The sequence below is a fragment of the Macaca thibetana genome, chromosome 13 (genome assembly GCF_024542745.1).
Source record: "Macaca thibetana thibetana isolate TM-01 chromosome 13, ASM2454274v1, whole genome shotgun sequence".
Lineage (NCBI taxonomy): Eukaryota > Metazoa > Chordata > Mammalia > Primates > Cercopithecidae > Macaca > Macaca thibetana.
Window position 1 is genome coordinate 102,872,403 of NC_065590.1, and position 20,729 is coordinate 102,893,131.

At 40.0% G+C, this 20,729-nt stretch overlaps 1 protein-coding gene across 8 annotated transcripts in view; it reads left to right on the forward strand.

Moving 5' to 3' along the window:
• ADI1 (acireductone dioxygenase 1) overlaps positions 1 to 20,729 on the forward strand; it is an 847,802-nt gene that overhangs the window by 88,245 nt on the left and 738,828 nt on the right. Inside the window, exon 1 of one of the 8 annotated variants that reach the window (XM_050754067.1) lies at positions 19,044 to 19,047. The exons of 1 other annotated variant lie outside the window; for it this stretch is intronic. The gene's annotated coding sequence lies outside the window, so the exon portion shown is untranslated. Of the gene's footprint in view, positions 1 to 19,043; positions 19,048 to 19,142; positions 19,147 to 19,173; positions 19,178 to 19,273; positions 19,278 to 19,542; positions 19,547 to 19,709; positions 19,714 to 19,842; positions 19,847 to 20,729 lie in introns of those variants that run through there. 6 more of the 8 variants (XM_050754068.1, XM_050754069.1, XM_050754070.1 and 3 more) reach the window with 6 other exon arrangements.

Sequence of the window (20,729 nt, forward strand, 5' to 3'; positions counted from 1 at the left end):
TAGTTTAGTTATTTTACTTTAATTTTATTTGAGATGGAGTCTCGCTCTGTCACCCAGACTGGAGTGCAGTGGCACAATCTCGGCTCACTGCAGCCTACCCCTCCAGGGCTTAAGCAATTCTCCTGTTTCAGCCTCCCGAGTAGCTGGGATTACAGGCGTGTGCCACCATGCCCTGATAATTTTTGTATTTTTAGTGGAGGCGGGGTTTCACCATGTTGGCCAGACTGGTCTCGAGCTCCCGACCTCAGGTGATCCACCCACCTCGGCCTCCCCAAGTGCTGGGATTATAGGTGTGAGCCACTGTGCTCAGCCTCAATTTTATTTTTATAACCACCTTATGTGAACAAATCTTCACATCAATGTGACCCTCAAGAATTTGAAGAGATTTTAAATCTAATCAAACTTTTTTTTCACCCCTCAACACTTTAATATGCAGCTCAACAATGCTAGAACATTTTGTACATGTGCATAATATCGTTCTACGACTAGCAATGTTTATCATGATTCATTAATATGATTTAGTTTGTCAGGAATTGGATGTTGCTGTTTCAAACATAAAATCTATTCTGTCATTGAAGTATGTTAAAAACAATCTGATACAAAATACTATGTTCCTGGAAACAAGCTTAAATTTCTCACAAAAAGTTTTGAGAATATTTTATTGGCAGTTTTATAAAATTCTGGCATTTAAATGGCTTTTTCCTGACTTAAGTATAAGGAATTTTTCCAGCTACTGTCAATGCCCGTCCCTAGAAAAGGCAATCACCTTTAAAAAAGTAATCAATACTGGTTAGTAATGCTCATTCTTTTGAATGGAGCTGAGAAAAAAATGCTATGAATAACAATTTTATGATTTCTTTTAGAATGAATATACTTCTTCCAAAAAAGTAGTTAAAATCTATTTTATCAAATCATATTATGAAACATTCATTCTAATTATAGTCAATCCTCATCTTACTTCACTGCATAAAATGTTTAATATTTTCTACCTCCTATTAAAAAATGGAATCACATTCTAGGTCATGGACCAATTAAGCTTTTAGTAATTTTTCTTTGTCTTTTCCATGGCATACATGAGAAAACTTTGATCATGTTGTTTCATGAAATCTGTGAACTAATTTGTGAAATTTGAAAATTTAATCTCACATTAAACAGTTTCTAAAACATGAACACAATTATTCCATATACACGCACACATGCATGTACACATATTTACAAAGAATATCATGTATTTCTAGTATTCTTTTCACTTTATTAACAATTTTAAATTGTAACTATCCATTACATTATCCAATTACAAAAGCAAAGACTAACTGCATATAAATTTATTTTTGCTTTTAGAGGTTATTTAAAACATAAATCAATATCTGGAAAATTTAAATATTGATTTTTTGTAATTTTATCTAACAATTTGCATTAAGTAATATGTACTAAAATATTTACTTTAATTGAAAAATGGGAATCAGACTTTTATGTTCAGAAAATAAAATATTTTGCTGATTGGTATTAAAATAAAAATGAACATTATATAGTAGGTTATACAGAAGACAGGCTCAAGTAATTGAGATAACTAACAGGAACAGCACATGATAACATTTTATTCAACATTATTATATTCAAACACATTGAGATTAAATTTTATTGTTTACTATTGACAAACCAACTCCAATTTCAGTAGCTTAAAACAAAACTCATCTGTTGGTCCTCACAAGTTGACTGGTGAACTGGATACTTTTGCTGACCTGAGCCGGGGCAGGCTATGTTGTCTGTGCTTGCTGACACATCTCCGTCCAGTCCAGCTGCTGATCCTGGCTGGCCCTGAGAGGCTTACCCACCTGTTCCGTAGCAAATCAGCAGGCTACCATGTTATTGGCTATGATTGGGCCGTGTGTCTCCTCACCCAGCAGGCTAGCCTAAGCTTCAGGCACATGTCAAGTGGGCTCCTAGGATAGCAGTGAGAGTGTGCCCCCATGTGAAGACCATTTTAGGTCTCCCTTGTGTTGCATATGTGATTGTCCTGTTGGCCAAAGCACGTCACGTGCCAAATCTAGGGTGGGTTTACAGGCTGTGATGACCCTAAGACTTAGACACAAGAGCTATAGAAAAATCAAGAGCCTCATTACAGCAGTCACCCGGGCGATATTTTCATATTTGCAACTCCATCATAGAATTTTGGAGTACATAAGTATTTTTCCATCTTTTCATGTGAATATTTACACACATATATATATTTAAAATGTACATATTATAATATATATTTAATATAAATATATATTTAAAATATATATTTGATATATTATATATTAAATGATATATTAAATATTTAATATATATTATGCATGATATATTATATATATTATATATTATATATGATATATAATTTAAACATATATTATAAATTTAAATATATATTATAAAAATATATATTATATTATAATATATATTTAAAATATATATTAAAATATATATTATAATATATAATAAATATATATTATATATATTTATTTCACCTTTTACTTTATTTATATTAATTATACATATTTTCAGGGTACAGCTGATATTTTGATACCTGCATAAAATCTGTAATGATCAAACCAGGGTAATTGGGATATATATCACCTCAAACATTTATCAATGAGGTGTATTTAGTTAAAAAAAAAAGTAATAATAGTAACAGTGTTTGATTAATCTTGGGAGAAACTAAAAGCAGCATACCTTTCAGATTCTGAAAGCATAAGGAACTTTATTAATGGATGATATGTCTTTTCACAAAGTCATAGTCAGGTGGCATTCTTTGTTTTCATAAACTTTATATAATCTCATGCAGCTGCCTGCTGACTTACAACATTTAGAGTAAGTTTTGATGATAACACAATATGTCATAATTAAACAGAATCCTAGAAAAGAGTAACATTATCATAAGCCCCTCACTTCTCCATCTACTTTTTTGTAAGAGCACCTGTCTTGTATCTATAAAAATTAAAAGTATTGAATAGAATTTATCTGAACCCTGATATTTTTTTGACAAAAAGTCTAGTTTATCTCATTAAGTGATAGTTTTCCAATGAAATTTTACAATTCGTTACATACTTGCCTAAGTACTAATTTATATGCATTTATCTTTTTATTAACTGTGTATTAATAATAATTTTAACAAAACTTTATTTTAAAGATAAATATTGTTATTTAGCATCTCATGGTTACAGGAAATCTTTACATTTCTGTATGTGGTAGCATGTATGTGGTGTGCTTTCATCATGTGGTAATTGATTATTTTCACACACAAGCATATTTTAACTGAGTTAGAAATTTGGGAGGAGAAGTAGAATGGAAATGTTAGGTCAAGGAAACAAGAAATGATTTAAGATTTCCCACTGTTAACGAAGAACATGTTCATACACACATGTGCACATGTGCACATATAGGAATACATATATGTGTATGAATATATATGAAACACTTAACTGTATAGTTAAACACATTATTGAGCATGCTTTTTTTTTTTTTGGAGACAGTTCTGCTCTGTTGCCCAGGCTGCAGTGCAGTGGCACCATCTCAGCTGACTGCAAGCTGGGTTCAAGCAATTCTCCTGCCTCAGCCTCCTGAGTAGCTGGGATTACAGGCACACGCCACCACGCCCATCTAATTTTTTGTATTTTTAGTAGTGATGAGGTTTCACCATGTTGGCCGACTGGTCTTGAACTCGTGACCTCAAGTAATCCACCTGCCTCAACCTCCCAAAGTGCTGGGATTACAGGTGTGAGCCACTGCGCCCGGCCTGATCATGCATTTTTAAATGCCTTAAAGTGAACATAAATGTGCTACATGTAGAGGTCATTGGATGCATTAAAAAGAGTTTCATATCAATTTTATTATTATATTACTAGTTCCAATATGCCAGAAATGATACATTTTGTAGGTATTTAAAATTATGGTGAATAATTTTTAGGGATCAACTTAAAATGTCTGATGGGACACATGATTGCTTTTAGCACTGAGACAGGAAATGAAGTTGGAGAAAATTAGCTGACAGGAAATGATCTGCCCGTAAGTCTGTGAAAAGCCCCCTGAGACTGTTTCTCCAGCCAGCCTTTCTGCAGAACAAAGATGTCCCATCAGCCGCTGTCACTCTCTGTGGGGACACCACTCCGCTACTGGTGTGATGTGCCTGCAAGCCCACTGTGGGCATCCCTCTTATGCACATCCTCCAATCAAGATGCCCCCAGCAAAAAGCTGAGAGCTGAGTCTCCAGCTACCTGACTTTATTAACTGTCTTTTTATTCATTACACAATATGGAGGGAAAGAGGAGCATCATTTATTGAAATCCCACGAATCCCAAAAGTTAGCAAAAACATTATTAGAAAAATGTGTATTTCCACTGTGTCCTACTCTCAAAGATAACTTCAGGAAAAAAAGGAAAGGCTTCAGGGAAAAATACGTATTTTATCACGCAGAGTTAATAATCTGATAACGCAGAGCAAGTCACATTATAAAACCTCTGGTTCTCATTTGAATATTATATTAATTCAACAACTAATTACTACTAATTAATTCAAGAAATAATTACTACTATCATAGGTCAAGTACCAGGCCCAGGTGACATGGTGAATAAAATATGGTTTCTGCTTTCAAAATTGCTGCAATGTAATAAATGAAGACAAATGTAAGAACAATATAATGAATTACATTTGTGTTATAAAAACAATAAACATGGTAATGTAGAGAACAAAGGAGAGGGTGAAGAATTTGCCTGCATAAAGGGCAAGATCAGAGAACTGGGGGTGGGAGAAATGGAGACATGTCGGCCAAAGGAGACAAACTTTCAGCTATCAGATGAACAGGTTTTGGAGGTTAAAGTGTGGTATGAGTGGTTTTGGATGAGCTTATTAATTTCATTGTGTATTCCATGTATACATATAGGAGATCAATTATAATGTAAATCAATTATGTTGTATAACTTGAATATAACCGATCTTTATTTGATAATTAACTATTTTTTTTAAAAAAAGAAAAAAAACATGAACACTGGGACATTCTCAGAATTAGAATGATTTCTTGGAAATTAAAACATCATAGCAAAATAAAAATTCAACACATTAAAAAAAATAGCCAATGGAAAGCAAAGAATAAGACAAGAAAACAAATGTTATCTCAGAACATCACTTGTCGGCAGTGAACATTTCCTACTTAGTTACTATAGGATAAATAATGAGTATTGATGAGACTAAAAAATGTGATAAAAAGTGTTAGGAGAGTAAGCGGAGGGGAATGGGGTGTGGGTGGTATACAAGTCAGTGCATCGAGAAATATCACAAAAGGAATATTATTGAGAAATGTAAAGGTATCTACAAGAAGAACTTTAAAAGTGAAAGTCAGGAACAGCATAGTCTATAAAGTCCAGCTTTTTTTTTTTTTTTGAGACAGGATACAGCTCTGTCCCCCAGGCTGCAGTGCAGTGGTATGAAAATGGCTCACTGCAGCCTCCACCTCCCAGGCTCAGGCGATCCTCTCACCTCAGCCTCACAAGTTCAGGTTTTTCTTTCAATCGTTAAATGTTGATAATATATTAGAAAGGAAGAAAAGAGAAAGAAGGAAAATTTTTAAGCTACTGAGATGGTGCCTGAAGGTTTTTATTCCAAAGAGATCAAGGAAAAGGGAGCTTGCTCGCTCTCTCTCTCTCTCTCTCTATTTCTCTCTCTCTCTCTCTCTCTCTTTTCATTTAGTATCCATTTCCATGACAAATACTTCTTCACTTGGCAGTAAATTCTACGGGCAGTTTCCTGAAATGATGTGAAGTCAAGGTAAGGGTGAAAGGAAACAAAGATAGATGTGTACCCGCCCCCCACCCGCTACACCCTTGTTCTGCTCTCTAATCTTTGCACATACCAGAGATTTCGTAAGTTCTGTGAGTACCTGGTTTTCTGCACGTACCAGAGATTTTGTTTTGCACATACCAGAGATTTTGTAAGTTCTGAGGCAAGGTCACAAGACGTGTTTAAGTAAGATAAACTCTTGCTGCCATAAACCTGCTCTCCCGCCTCAAAGTTTGAACCAAAATATCAGAAATGGCAGGAACCAATCATAGTTAGCCAAATCGCCTTGTTCAAACACTAGCCAATCATATATCTGATTTGTATAATAACTCTATGCCCACTTTTCTTAGACTATATAACATTGTTCGGAGCTGAGTGGGGGAGCCCTCCTGCCCGTCTCGTTTCACGAGCGAGGGAGAGTTCCAGGTTCGAACCTGTAATAAAGATCCTTGCTGCTTAGCTTTGACTCTGGACTCTAGTGGTCTTCTTCGGGGAATAAACGGTCTGGGCATAACAAGGGCAGCTGTGGCTCCCTATTTACAGCAAAAACTCAAAGCTGCTGCCTCAGGCTTACAGACTCTGTTAAAAGCTCTATAAAATGCATTATATTTTGTATCTTGAATAATGAATTCCTAATGGGATTTACGGCATTTGTAAAAGATTTTAGCAAATTTTGTGAAATTAATATCTAGTCTCGCAACAGAAAAACTATCAGAAGGAAATTGGGTTAAAGAAATTATATAAATAACAAGGAGAAATACAGAGAAACACGTCATTAATCATTTGAATGAAAATTCCAGGTTTTCTAGTTATAGGAAGTGACAAATATTTCCAGTGATTTAGTAGAAAAGAGTAGCAAAAGAATATAAAGCTATTGAAACAGATACAAAATCACTTGAAAAAAGGTTTCAAGTGCTATGTAAATGTTAAATTTTTATTATAAAGCATTAAAATGACACAAAGAAAACTAAGATGGCTTACTTATTTATACCTGTGTCGGAGACTGTTTCTTGTTTGTTCAATAGCCATTTTCACCTCTTTTCTTATTAACACATGATTGTTTTTTTGGACGGGCTATACATCCATCATAAAACAGACAGCCAGCCATGTAGAGATTTTCCCCAACATAGCTCCTGCCAATAATGTGGGGGTGGAGTCCCTGGCTGGAGCTGCTGAGAAAACATTAACTGTAGTCTGACCCAACTGGTAAGTGCTTTTTGACCTGCCCGTTCCCTTTTTGTTGTCCAGAAGTAGGTACGGTACTGCATATGGCTGTAACTACAAGGTAGCCAGGGAGTAAAGACCAAGAAATGGCAGAAGAATCAGCCCTTTCATTTTTGAACCCCCGGACAAACCTGCAGAATTCTCTTTGTCATCATCAGATTCAAGCCATGAGTACCATTAGTTTCTTAAAGTCATCGTGTCTGGATTCTCTGATATTTTCACATGAATTCAATATCTAGCTGACACAATAGCCCACATTGTGAGGAAAAAAGAGAGACAAATTCATGAAAATAAGTGCAGGAATCATGAAACTTAAATATAAATGAGGAGAGCCAATCGTTAGAAAAGTAAGGTCAGAGAAGAGACAAAGCTGGGGTAATTTGGCGCACAAAAAGTAATGGCGTAAAGTACTTCATAATAGTTAAAAATGAACCATGCAAATTCGGCTCTGTGCTTTCTGACAACCAAAAGTAAAATGCAAGATTAATTAAGACGTCCATAGAATCCATAACGTAAGAATATATTAGCTGTTCATGAAAAGTGCTACTTTTTTTAGATTTTATGATGAGAAGATAATTTCTCTTATTAGTCTTTATAAAATGGACACTTTGCAATACTTAAGAAAGCTCTAAACAATATCCTTCAGAACAAAAACATTAGCACATTTCATGCAGCTACTGTTTATAGCATGTTCCAACAGAAGCCCAAAGGAAAAACTGAATTTTTTAAGAGTGCAGACCCAGCTGGATGCAGTGGCTCATGCCTGTAATCCCAGCACTTTGGGAGCCCCAGGTAGGCGGATCATGAGGTCAAGAGACCAAGACCATCCTGGCTAACATGGTGAAACTCTGTCTCTACTAAATATACAAAAATTAGCTGGGCGTGGTGGTGCACGCCTATAGTCCCAGCTGCTCGGGAGGCTGAAGCAGAAGAATTACTTGAACCCAGGAGGCCGAGGTTGCAGTAAGCCGAGATCATACCGCTGAACTCCAGCCTGGTAGCCTGGTGACAGAGTGAGGCTCCATTTCAAAAAAAAAAAAGAAAAAAAGAATGCAGAGCCAGTGACTGCTACCCAAAGACAGGAAACACAAGAGTCCTGCTGCCCACAATTGTGGCAACTTTGGGGGTCTCCAGTGAGCAGACTGAATTTCTGTGTTTTTCCTGTCTCCCCCTAGAATAGAAGCACCACAAAAAGCAAGGATTTTGACTTTTTAAAAAATTGCTCTCTTAGACCTGAGAACAGTGCTATCAGTCAGTACCAGTCACATAGTAGGTACTTAATAAATGTTTTAAACTAGTGAATATTGCTTTCTAGGAGTCTGGAAGTCAGAGATAGCAACAGCACAGTCCAGGCAACATCCCCCGGGAGGCTTGAAACTGTCAAGCATCCAGAAAGAAAGTGATCACACTCCTGTGAAGATTATCAGCCCAAGTACTCGGTCTCGGTATAATATGGTCAATAGCAAAGGAGGGGGTGTGGCAGGGAGGTTATAAAACATGGCACTAGAGTCACATTTATATTTTTCAAAAAAAGTTTACCCTTGAACCTAAGGGTGGAGTCAATCTTGTTGACAAACGATAATTAAGAAATTGTGAATATGAATAAGGTTGCAAAGATTAAAGTTGTTCCATATTTAATCATTTCTTCATCCATAGTTTTCCCTTCTCTGTCCTCTTCTCTTTTTCTTTATTACATTTTCCTCCTTTCTACCTCTTTCCCTTCTTTTCTATAAACAGTTACTATCTCTTCTATGCCAGAATACATTAAGCCTTACTCTCTCAAATCCCATAGTCTCTTAGAGAGAAAGTGACATGCATAATGACCACGCTAAAATGGCACGAAGAAAAAAGTGTCTGAGTGTTCATGTGAAAAAGAAGCTGTCCTGGCCCGGAACAATCTGCTTCTAGAGAAGAAAGCAACTGAACTGGACCTTCCTGCCTCCCGTTGTTCTTCTTTATTTTTGTTTTTGTTTGTTTTCTGTTTTTGAGTCAGAGTCTTGCTCTGTCTCCCAGGCTGGAGTGCAGTGGCAGGATCTCAGCTCACTGCAACCTCTACCTCCCCGGTTCAGGCAAATCTCCTGTCTCAGCCTCCTGAGTAGCTGGGATTACAGGCGCTGCTACCACGCCCAGCTTATTTTTGCATTTTTAGTAGAGACAGGGTTTTGCCATGTTGGCCAGGCTAGTCTTGAACTCCTGGCCTCAAGTGATCTGCCCGCTGTGGCCTCCCAAAGTGCTGGGATTACAGGCATGAGTCCCCACACCTGGCCTTTTGTTTTTCTTCCCAAGTTTTTCCTGTTCCCCGCCCCATTTTCCCCAGTACATGTCCCTGTTCTGTGCCAATGACAAGAGTATAGTAGCCTGAGCAGAACAGAGTGAAGGAATTTAGATATAACAAGGACACAGTCTGGAGACAATAAAGGATGCACAGAAGCTAAACTCTGGCTTGAGCCACATCAGGTCACCCCAGATGTGATGGTTAATACTGAGTGTCAACTTGATTGGATTGCAGGATGCAAAGTGTTGTTCCTGGGTGTGTCTGTGAGGGTGTTACCAAAGGAGATGAACATTTGAGTCCGTGGACTGGGAGAGGCAGACCCGCCCTCTATCTGGGTGGGCACCATCTAATCAGCTGCCAGCGCAACTAGAATAAATCAGGCAGAAGTTGGAAAGAGCTGACGTACCAAGTCTTCCGGCCTTCATCTTTCTCCAGTGCTGGATGCTTCCTGCCCTTGAACATCAGACTCTGAGTTCTTCAGCTTTTGGACTCTTAGACTTGCAGGTGGCCTATCGTGGGACTTTATTTTGTGATCATGTGCATCAATTCTCCTTAATAAACTCATATATATATATATATAAAATATATACACATACAAAACATATTTTGTACATACACATAATTATTATCTATATAAAATAAACTATACTATATATTATACATTTATAATACATATATAAAATCTTATTAGTTCTGTCCCTTTAAACAACCCTGACTAATACACTAGAAAAGCAGGGTAGAGGCTGCGTGAGGCATAGACACGGGCACACAGGCAGGAACCCAGGTCATGCTGACAGAGCTGTTGCTTGCGCAAGACTTTTTTTTTTTTTTTTTTTTTTTTTTTTTTTTTGAGAGAGAGTTTTGCTCTTGTTGCCCAGGCTGGAGTGCAATGGTGCGATCTCAGCTCACTGCAACCTCCACCTCCTGGATTCAACCAATTCTCCTGCCTCAGCTTCCCAAGTAGCTAGGACTAAACTCTGAAAAGTTTCGGTGCTCTTTGTACAATTTGTGTTCCCAAATCAATGGGTAGTCCTTGCCTCTAAAATTAGTTATACTTAAAAGTAAACTAACTCATACTGTGATATTTGAGTGTTTGAAGTTGGAAAAAAAATAAGCATCAAATTCTAGAGATGTCTAATAGATACCAGCATAGGTTAATTTTTTAAAGCACTCTATCCTATTGGCTCCATTCTTGTTTCCTGGGGCTCAGTTCATAAAAAAATAAGATGAGATGAAGTGATTCTTCATGTTTTTTCAAGGTGTTAAGTCTGTCATTCTATGGTTGGAGCCAGGAGAGTGGATGTGATGAGCCCCATTCTTTTCCTTTATTGGCAGGACCCAGGGTGGATTACGACAAAAGATGCCATTTCTGGGCAGCTGAGGTAGAGCACATTGTCTGGAAAGGCAGCACAGGGACACTGGCAGGAAACTTGTGAGGAATTGTCAAAGGCACATTCACAAGGTCAAAGTTGTACTAAAAACTAAAAGAAAGGGCACACTGAGCAAGCGCTGGCAGCTAAATTGGGTCAGATTCCAGTAAGGAATGTTACACCAGCAAAAGACAGCAACCCAGGAGGAGGCATGGGGAAAGAACTGAGGTTCACTACACACCTCATGCACCGAGGCGATGCACCTTTGAGCTTGCAGGTGATTTTTACTGGATCAACTTTCTTTCTCTTCTGCAAGCTCCAAATCAGAGCAGTTTTATCCTGGTCCTCGCTTACCCTAAGTATCTTAGTCTCATGAGGACAAAGGCTATGTCTTCTTTTGTTCAGGAGTTTTCTGAATGTTCTCCTGAAGAAGTGATTATCTCCCTCTAATTAGGTACACGGGGCGTAATAGTGCCAATTCCTGAAATAGGAATTATAAGAGAAGAAGAGAAATTATAAATTGAAAAAAAATGTGATTTCTATTTTGGGATTTTTGATGTGGTTATGGCTGTAAAACATTCACATTTGGTTACAGTTGTGGACACTTTTAGGGGCAAGTATATATACGGACAAGTATTCTTACACACATAGATGGAGAATTCATTTAATAGGCATAGACGAGACCACAGATTAGGAGATGAGAAATGAGAAGCAAAAATAAAAAAAGCAGAGAGCTAAAACTGGAATTCCATATTTAAACAAAAAGTCAGAACAAAGAGGACCCAGTACAGGTGACATATAAAGCTGGAAAACAGTTAATGTTTATTATTCCTTCTTAGAAACTTCTGAACAGTGTCATGTTTCCATCAATGACTCAATCAGTTGGCAAATTATGTCATGAACGCATGTTGACTTAAGATAAATATTCTTCTCCAGTGGATGAGTACCTCACTAGAGGATAAGAATAACAGAAGTTCTGGGAGTAGATCAGTACACAAGAAGTAGCAGATTTCTGAAACTCCTTTTTACAGTGTTGTGTTGTTTTTAATTGGCAAAAATAATTGCATGTATTTATGAGGTACAATGTGATGTTTCAACACATGTATACATGATCCTGCAATCTCACTAAAGGAATTGAAATTAATACACCAAAGAGATGTCTGCACCCCAGTGTTTACTGCAGCATTATTCACAATAGTCAGGATATGGAAACAACCTAAGTGTCCATCAAAGGATGAATGGATTTTAAAACATGGTATATATACACCGTGGAATACTACTCAGCCTTAACAACAAACAAACAAACCAAAAACAGAAAATTTGCAATAACACGGATGGACCTACAGGACATTAAGATTTTAGAAACCCTTAAATGTGATTCTAAAGGATTTATAGGCAGCAAGACCCAAGAGGTCTTTTGTACAGAGAAATATTAGGAATTATGTGTTTAAGAAACACAAAATATGAAGAATGGATTAGATTTCAGAGAGTAAGGGGCTTAATGATCAGTTGTAGTATTATCACAAGAGAGCAAGTAAAAAAATAATTAGACTTTGAACCAAGGCAATGAACAAAAATACAATAATTGATTCAAGATTGGCCTATAAAACCAACTGAACTTAGCACTAATTGAATGAGAGTGTACAATTTAAAGATGACAGCATTTTGAAGTCTATGTGTTTGAAATCAAAAGTGGAATAAATTTAACAGAAGCATCTTGCATCTGATCATAAACATAGGCTAGGTTTGAGACATCAATGAAGTGTCAACTTGGAGCTTTTCTTTAGACATTACGAAATGTCTCCATGTACAAAGAAAGCTGGCATTGAATAAAGTGCCTGCAATTTAATTAGAATGTCTATTACCCAGTGGGTGAAGGAAATAATTGTGCAACAAGTGACCAAATGGAGAGATGAAGAAGACTGGTCTATAATCATGAAGGGGAGAAAGTGATAGAACTGAGAAAACTGGCAGGAACCAGAAACTGCTAATCAAGGAGGAGTCTCAGACCCTTCGATAAGTAATCTTGGGGACACTTTACCCAGAAACTGTATTACACTTTCTCCTCCTCCCCTTGTTTTCTCTCTCTCCCCATCCCACCACCACCTCTCATTTCCTCCAACAGACATTCTATTTAGACAACTGCATTTTTTATTAATATGTCTTCCCCTACTCTTTCCATCATTTGTAGAAATACTTAATTAAGAATGGTAATAAGGTTCCTGTAAATAGTGTATTTAAAAATTATTTGTTATTTGCTAGTTAGACTTAGTTATTTTAGGCATCAATAAGAAACTTTTAAAATATATATATACTGGGTAATTTTAGAAGTTTGTCTTTGCCTCTCAATATTTTTTTCTGACATGATAAAGACTGCTTAATCCAATTAGGACTAACATTTCTGCTATTTAATTAATGTGCATTCATTTGGTAAGCTTGAGGCTTACTCGGCACTCTCTTTTGAGGTTTCTTTCTCTGTACCTGACACAGTGTTAGATGCCTCATATGTATTTTTTTCCTCTCTCTTACTATTCGTATTTGACAAATGTGAAAATTGAGACTGACTTAGCTGTAACGCAAGTATATGTAATTATATGATTATACCTCTTTTTCTCCTAAGCATGCTAACATTACTGTTTCCTAAATGTATATTGATTGGTCATGGTCCTTAGCAGTCCACCTATAGAAGACACTGTAGCTGGTTATGAAGGAAAGGAACTATTGACAGATACGCAGAACTCACAGAAACTTTGTGAGTGTAAGACAGAATATAGGTCAAATTTCAAGAGACAACTCCCAAAACTTTACTCCAGAATGGATTTGACAAGAGGGCTGCAGCCTCCTGAGCAGGAAGCGCAGAACTGAGGCGTCACTGCCACGTGCAGCTTCAGAACTCCTATTAGTCCATTCTCACACTGGTATAAAGAACTACCTGAGACTGGGTAGTTTATAAAGAAACGAGGTTTTACAGTTCCGCAGGCTGTACAGGAAGAATGGCTGGGAGGCCGCAGGAAACTTACAATCATGGTGGAAGGCAAAGGGGAAGCAGCTGTGTCTTCACATGGTGGAATAGGAGAGAGGGCAAAGGGGGAAGCGTTACACCCTTTCAGACATACAGGTCTCATGAGACCTCACTCACTGTCATAAGAACAGCGAGGGGGATATCTGTCCTGTGACCCTATCACCTCCCACCTCACCCCTTCTCCAACACTGAAGACCAGAATTCGACATGAGATTTCGGTGGGGACACAGAGCCAAACCATATCAGAACTGATTGCCTTTGTTCTCATGCTGTCATTTCAGCCAACAAAATTCTTATATTTGGCCACTGTTCCCATATAAATCATTTGAAATCAAGGTCTTACATGGGTGTATTTTTTTGGGGGGGGTGGGGGAATTCCTAAATCACAATGCCTGTATCCTAGAAGCAAGATAAAATAGTAGTTTTAGGATTTTTGGTTGTTATTCTTGTTTTGATTTTTGATTCTCCATTGTGAAGGTGAGATTTTCACTGTCAGTTACTGTCAGAATATAGCAACAAGGTCTTTGTTAGCCACAAATGGAATATCTTCACTATACACACAAAAAAACAGAAGCATGAGGATATCGCATCATCCTACTAAGAGACTACACCAGGGCTGTTCTAGTCTGGGTGCAGATAGTGTCTGAATTCTTCCTAAGTAAACTAGCAGGATCTTTCTCTAGGCTAATGGGGGTTCTATCAGGTTTCTAGCAGCGAGTAAACCCTCTGATGAATTCTGAACCAATGATAGAAGTGCAAGCCAAGCAAACGTCTTCAAAGCCAAGCTGAAAGTCAGAAACCAAATACCAAGTCAAAAACAGCAGCAGTGGGTCCCAACTAGGAGCAGTGGAGTCAGGATAGACCTGGCTGGACAGAGTGAAAGGATGCTCAGAACAAGCTCAGAGGCCAGCGAGGCAGCACTCAGCTGACTACTGTGGGTGCTAGCGACGGCTCTGCGGTGGCCTGGAGTGCAACGCAGCCAAAGGTGAGGGGCGTCAAGACTCAAGTATGAAGTCAACAGGTGGGTTAGTACGCGAGAGAGGAACGGAGTGCTTTGGGCTTCCAGATCAATGTTCCAAGCTCCACATCTTAGGTTAACAATTTAACTGCAGTCCTCCTCTCTATAATGTTGTTGAAAAATGAATCCTAACAACGTTGAAGTCAATACTTTAGGCTGGTTCACATCATGATGTGCTTCAGTGTTTTCATTGTCCTTCTTTTTGCGAAGGAGGACTTCTTGTGTTCTCATTCACTTGTTCTGAGCTTTTACCTTTAAACATCAGTAAACAGCCATTTAATTCAATCGAATCTACAAACAGAAAGAACAACTGGCAGGATAAATGCCTGCTTTAATTCAGGAATTAACACCTGAAAGAGGGAAGCAGAGGTGCCTGGTGCCGAAACCTGAAGCCGGAGTGGAAGCCCACACATACGTCTTTCCACCGTGATTGCTTCCGGGCTAAAATTGGGCTTCACTGAAAGCATTAGGCTGATTGTTTTCTCACCAAACTTTTCTCACCCTCTCAACTCTTTTCCCAGACATTACTACCATCCTCCAACCTTCTTAATCAGGGAGACCGATACCAGGAGGAATCTAGGAAGGACAGACATGGGCAGCCCTGGAACATCTGATGGCCTAATAATTCTGGATGTTTTCAGAAATATTGACGTTTCCAGGAAAAGTATACAATTTCCAAGTGTCCCTTAACAGCTTATGTCTCTGGGTTTACAATTCCCAAGAGCTCAATTATTTTTTTTTTACAGTAAGACAGCACCAATTGTGATTTTAGAGAACTTGTTTTTAATAAAATGCAGCTTGTTCAGATCAATGTATTTTGCTTCTTTAAAATAAAATTTCAATCCAATTACCTGTTTCAGGAAACCTTTAAAGAAAAAAGCTTGCTCATGACATACTTTGTTGATAACATTTTTCTTAAGCAGAAAATTACTTCCAGTTACCTTCATTGCACAGGCAAATGTGCAGGCTGGCGTGGGAAGTAGGTAAATCAACTTACAATTATTGTAGAATGTTCATGAATTGTCCAGTATTTGTAAGGCCAGAAATAAATCTAAAAACATGCAAATTGGATCCCGTATCTAAGCTCTAAAGATTAGAAACTGGGTTATTAAAATTTTGCTGTTCTGCTTCACAAAATAGATGCACATAAGGAAAAAATTGATACCATTATATTACAGTACCTAGCACTTTAAAAACCTTAGTGATAACCTGTTGTCTGTTAGGGAAAAGATAACTCTGAGAGTTTGCCTAAATATGGCTTTCTTTAGGAGCAGCATATTTAAGTTATGCTATATGATGTGTGCTGCGTTATAAAAAATTGTCTTCAGATGTCTCATTCTTTTTTTTTTAAGGCACTCAAAATACTATATACAGTACTGCTCTGCCCTTATGCTCCTGTTATTTCTTTTTATGCCTGTGACCATAGCCAAGTGAAGAAAATTGTACTTGTATGGAGGTTAAAGTTTATTTCTAATTACAGTAGAATGAAAGGGGACACACCAAAATCCCCCAAAAGACACACAATGTGTGAGGCACCGGCTTTCCAGTAGGAGAGTCACTTGCGGCTCATGCTCACTATGGCCTCTCTGACTTGGGGACACTGTCCAGGTCTGGCACCCTGACACCACCAGTGCTTCTATAGAGCTACTCCAATACTGCTGACTGGTCCCATTTATGCATTAAAACCTCAGAATGCTAATACCTGGAAATTGCAGGAAAGATTCCAGGGAGGGTAGATATCTGAGGACCAAAGGCCTATAAATTAAAATCAAAGTTGAACATAAAATCAAAGTTGATATAGGGAACTAGCAAAGGTCAGCTTTCCACCTGCTGTCATGACGGGTGTCAATTAAATCTAGTCGAGATTTTAGTGCTATGTGGTCACATCCCTAAACGTGTCACGTCAACTTAGCATGGATGGTTCCGATCCTTTCAAACCTCCCACCCAATGTTGCTCCATTTATTCAGCCAAAATATTCCAGCAGAATGGTCAGGGACTCACTGAAACACAGATTTTCGGAATGCAAATTAGAGTATGAGCTTGAAATAAATATGAGATTTACTATGGATCTTAGAGATGCCCTGGATGCCTATTTTCATAAATAAACTATTCTCTGATGTTATAAGCTTCTGAAAATTTTAATCTACACATGAATAAGAAAGTTGCAGAAATTTCAGTTCAAACAGCTATGATCTCATTCGTTTAAGAAGAATCAGGTTCGTGCCCAGTGGTCAGTCTCTAGAAGCAGAGGGCTGCTGGGTTGGCTAACTGGACCTCCGTAGATTGGCCTGTCTGGAAACAAAGAACTTAAATGGGCATCCAGGCAACACGTGCTTCAAGTTCACATTGGTCCTTCTTGCCCTCCAAGTCCCGTGAAGGCAATGCAGAGATGGGCCCTGGCAGACACTGTCACAGCTGAGGACTTCTTGGTTAGATATGTGCCATGCACGTCCGTGTGAAGAGACCACCAAACAGGCTTTGTGTGAGCAACATGGCTGTTTATTTCACCTGGATGCAGGTGGGCTGAGTCTGAAAAGAGAGTCAGCAAAGGGAGATAAGGGTGGGGCCGTTTTCTAGGATTTGGGTAGGTAAAGGAAAATTACAGTCAAAGGGGGGTTGTTCTCTGGCGGGCAGGAGTGGGGGTCACAAGGTGCTCAGTGGGGGAGCTTTTTGAGCCAGGATGAGCCAGGAAAAGGAATTTCACAAGATAATGTCATCGCTTAAGGCAAGGACCGGCCATTTTCACTTCTTTTGTGGTGGAATGTCATCAGTTAAGGCGAGGCAGGGCATTGGCACTTCTTTTGTGATTTTTCAGTTACTTCAGGCCATCTGGGCGTATACCTGCAAGTCACAGGGGATGCAGTGGCTTGGCTTGGCCTCAGAGGCCTGACAATATGTTACACGCTGGATGCTGGCAACCTGCCCCACCTCTCCAGAAAGGAGAGGCATTTGCCTTACTGCCAGTTTTCTCTGGAGAAGAGAGGGAGATGCCCCAGCGTTCTCACCTGGAATGCCTCTGGGCAGAGATGTGTGTACATCTCTCCGATCTGAGACACTATTTTTATCTTTCCAAGGGTGTCTGAGAACTTTCTTGAACAAATCCTTTGTTCACAGGATGTGCAGAAACACCAGACCTATGGAGAACTATCTCTCAACAGTATATTTTCATAGTCCTTCTTTAAACCAAACCATGGATGCTCTCCTATTTAGCATAAGTTTAGAGTTTTAAAGTTCGAAGCAGTTAAGCAAATTACTTTTGTTTCTGAAAGCTTCTTCACAATTTGAACTTAGCATATTGGGAATATCAGAGCTGCAATGATTTCAGAAAGGGCATTTTTTTTGTTCCATATTTATCTGCTAAAATCATTTGCATATATTATTAGTTCTTCACAGAAAAAAATCCATCACAATGATCCATCTGTAGTTTTTAATGTTTCAATAATTTTCCATTTAAAAATACTATTAAAGTATAACTGATACACCTATCAAAGTAGATGCATATCTCATAGCATTTATTATGATGGGTTCAATTTTGAAACTCTCTCCTGGCATGTAGTACTCAGGTGGATTTTCATGAAAAGTGGTTTTTTTTTTTTTTTTTTTGACGAATAATGATTGAAACAAGCTAGTAGAGTGAAGAAAGAAAGTGTGAAAAACATAATTTCTGTAACACAAAATTTAGAAAAGGAGACAAAACGAGATGCTGCCACAGTGAAAACACCTCTCAATCTTGATTAAACAAAACCAAAATGAAGAGGAGCTTACAATGGCCATATATTCCCTATGTCTATTAATACAAATGTATTGTAAGAAAATAAATCCATTATGTATCTACTCTGGGTGGAAGATTATTTAGTTGGAAACTGAAACCTTTAATAGCATCAGTCCTCAAACAAAATTCCCATTGTATTGAATATCGTGTGATTATAAGGGCAGAAAGGCCAATATAATTTTTAGATCGTTTTCATTAGGTATCAAAATTTTGACTTAATAGAAAGTTGAATTAAATTTAAAAATCTTATTTTATTATTACCATTATAGTTTGGCATTCACGATGAATCCATATTGTGCTGAGCATCTCTTGCACTGCAAAAGCCTACAATGTCACCCCAAATGTTTGAATTAGGGTGGAACCCATGACCGTGAGCTTAACCACCTACCCTGATTTGTACGGAAGACAAAGTGATAAGAGGAAGAGAGTGAGTGATAAGAATCAAGTTCGACAGAGTTCAGGGGATCATGGCGTATGGGAGGCGGGACTAGACAGGGGATCACGGCAGAAGGGAGGCGGGACTAGACAGGGGATCACGGCGGATGGGGGGGACTACACAGACGATCACGGCAGATGGGAGGGGGGACTAGACAGGGGATCACGGCGGATGGGAGGGGGGACTAGACAGGGGATCACGGAGGATGGGGGGGACTACACAGGCGATCACGGAGGATGGGGGGGGACTACACAGGGGATCACGGCGGATGGGAGGGGGGACTAGACAGGGGATCACGGCGGATGGGAGGGGGGACTAGACAGGGGATCACGGAGGATGGGGGGGACTACACAGGCGATCACGGAGGATGGGGGGGGGGACTACACAGGGGATCACGGCGGATGGGAGGGGGGACTACACAGGAGATCACGGCGGAAGGGAGGGGGGACTAGACAGGGGATCACGGCAGAAGGGAGGCGGGACTACACAGGGGATCACGGCGGATGGGAGGGGGGACTACACAGGGGATCACGGTGGATGGAAGGGGGGACTACACAGGGGATCACGGCAGATGGGAGCGGGGACTACACAGGCGACCACGGAGGATGGGGGGGACTACACAGGGGATCACGGCGGATGGGAGGGGGGACTACACAGGGGATCACGGCAGATGGGAGGGGGGACTAGACAGGGGATCACGGCGGATGGGAGGGGGGACTAGACAGGGGATCATGGCGGATGGGAGGGGGGACTACACAGGGGATCACAGAGGATGGGGGGGGACTACACAGGGGATCACGGCGGAAGGGAGGGGGACTAGACAGGGGATCAGGGCAGATGGGAGGGGGGACTAGACAGGGGATCACGGAGGATGGGAGGGGGGACTACACAGGGGATCACGGCGGATGGGGGGGACTACACAGGGGATCACGGAGGATGGGAGGGGGGACTAGACAGGGGATCACGGCGGCCGGGAGGCAGGACTAGATTGTGGCTCTTGCTCGGATGTACTGAGCAGTGTGTGGAGGCTCACGTCGTGAACTTTTGCTCCAGAACAACGGTAGGAATACATCAGGAAAGCCAAGAGAACCCACAGTAGCGGATGGCTCCTGCAGGACTCGGGAGACACCCCAAATACTGTGAGTGCCCAAACTGTGGAAGTGGGAAAGGGAGACCATCCGCCCTGGAACACATCCCCCCACTGGGGAACCCGAAGCTCTAGATTATGGGAGAAGATTCTGACGTTACCTGGAGCTGAGTCCATTTAGAGAGCCAAGTGAAATACAGGGGTACAGGAAGCAGCGGGAAAAGCCCTGTGGGCTCGCTGGGTTCCCTAGCAAGCGATTTCTGCCCTGCCTCACAGGGGTCCTTGGGGAGGGAGGCCAGAAGCACTGGGGAAAGCCCACAGGGAGAAGGAAACCTCCAGCTGAACTTTGTTAACAGTTTGAACTAATGGAGAAGTCTCCGAGCCAGCACTCAGGGGAGGGCGTGAATCCACCTCGGTGCAGACTCCATAGGCAGGGGAAGAACAAAAGTCCTACTTGCTTTCACAGCTGGGAGGCAGGTGGCCAGGGGCAAGTTCTCAGCCCTGCTCACCCACTGCCTGGAATTGTTATGAGGGGCACGTGGGAGTGAGACCCGCCCTTTTGGTTGCCTGGGAGCTGGGTGAGGCCTGTGACTGACAGCGGCTTTCCTCCACTTCTCTAACAACCTCCATGGCACAGGAAAGGCAGCCATAATCCTCCTAGGAACATAGCTCCATTGACCTGGGAGCCTCACCCCCACCCCGGACAGCAG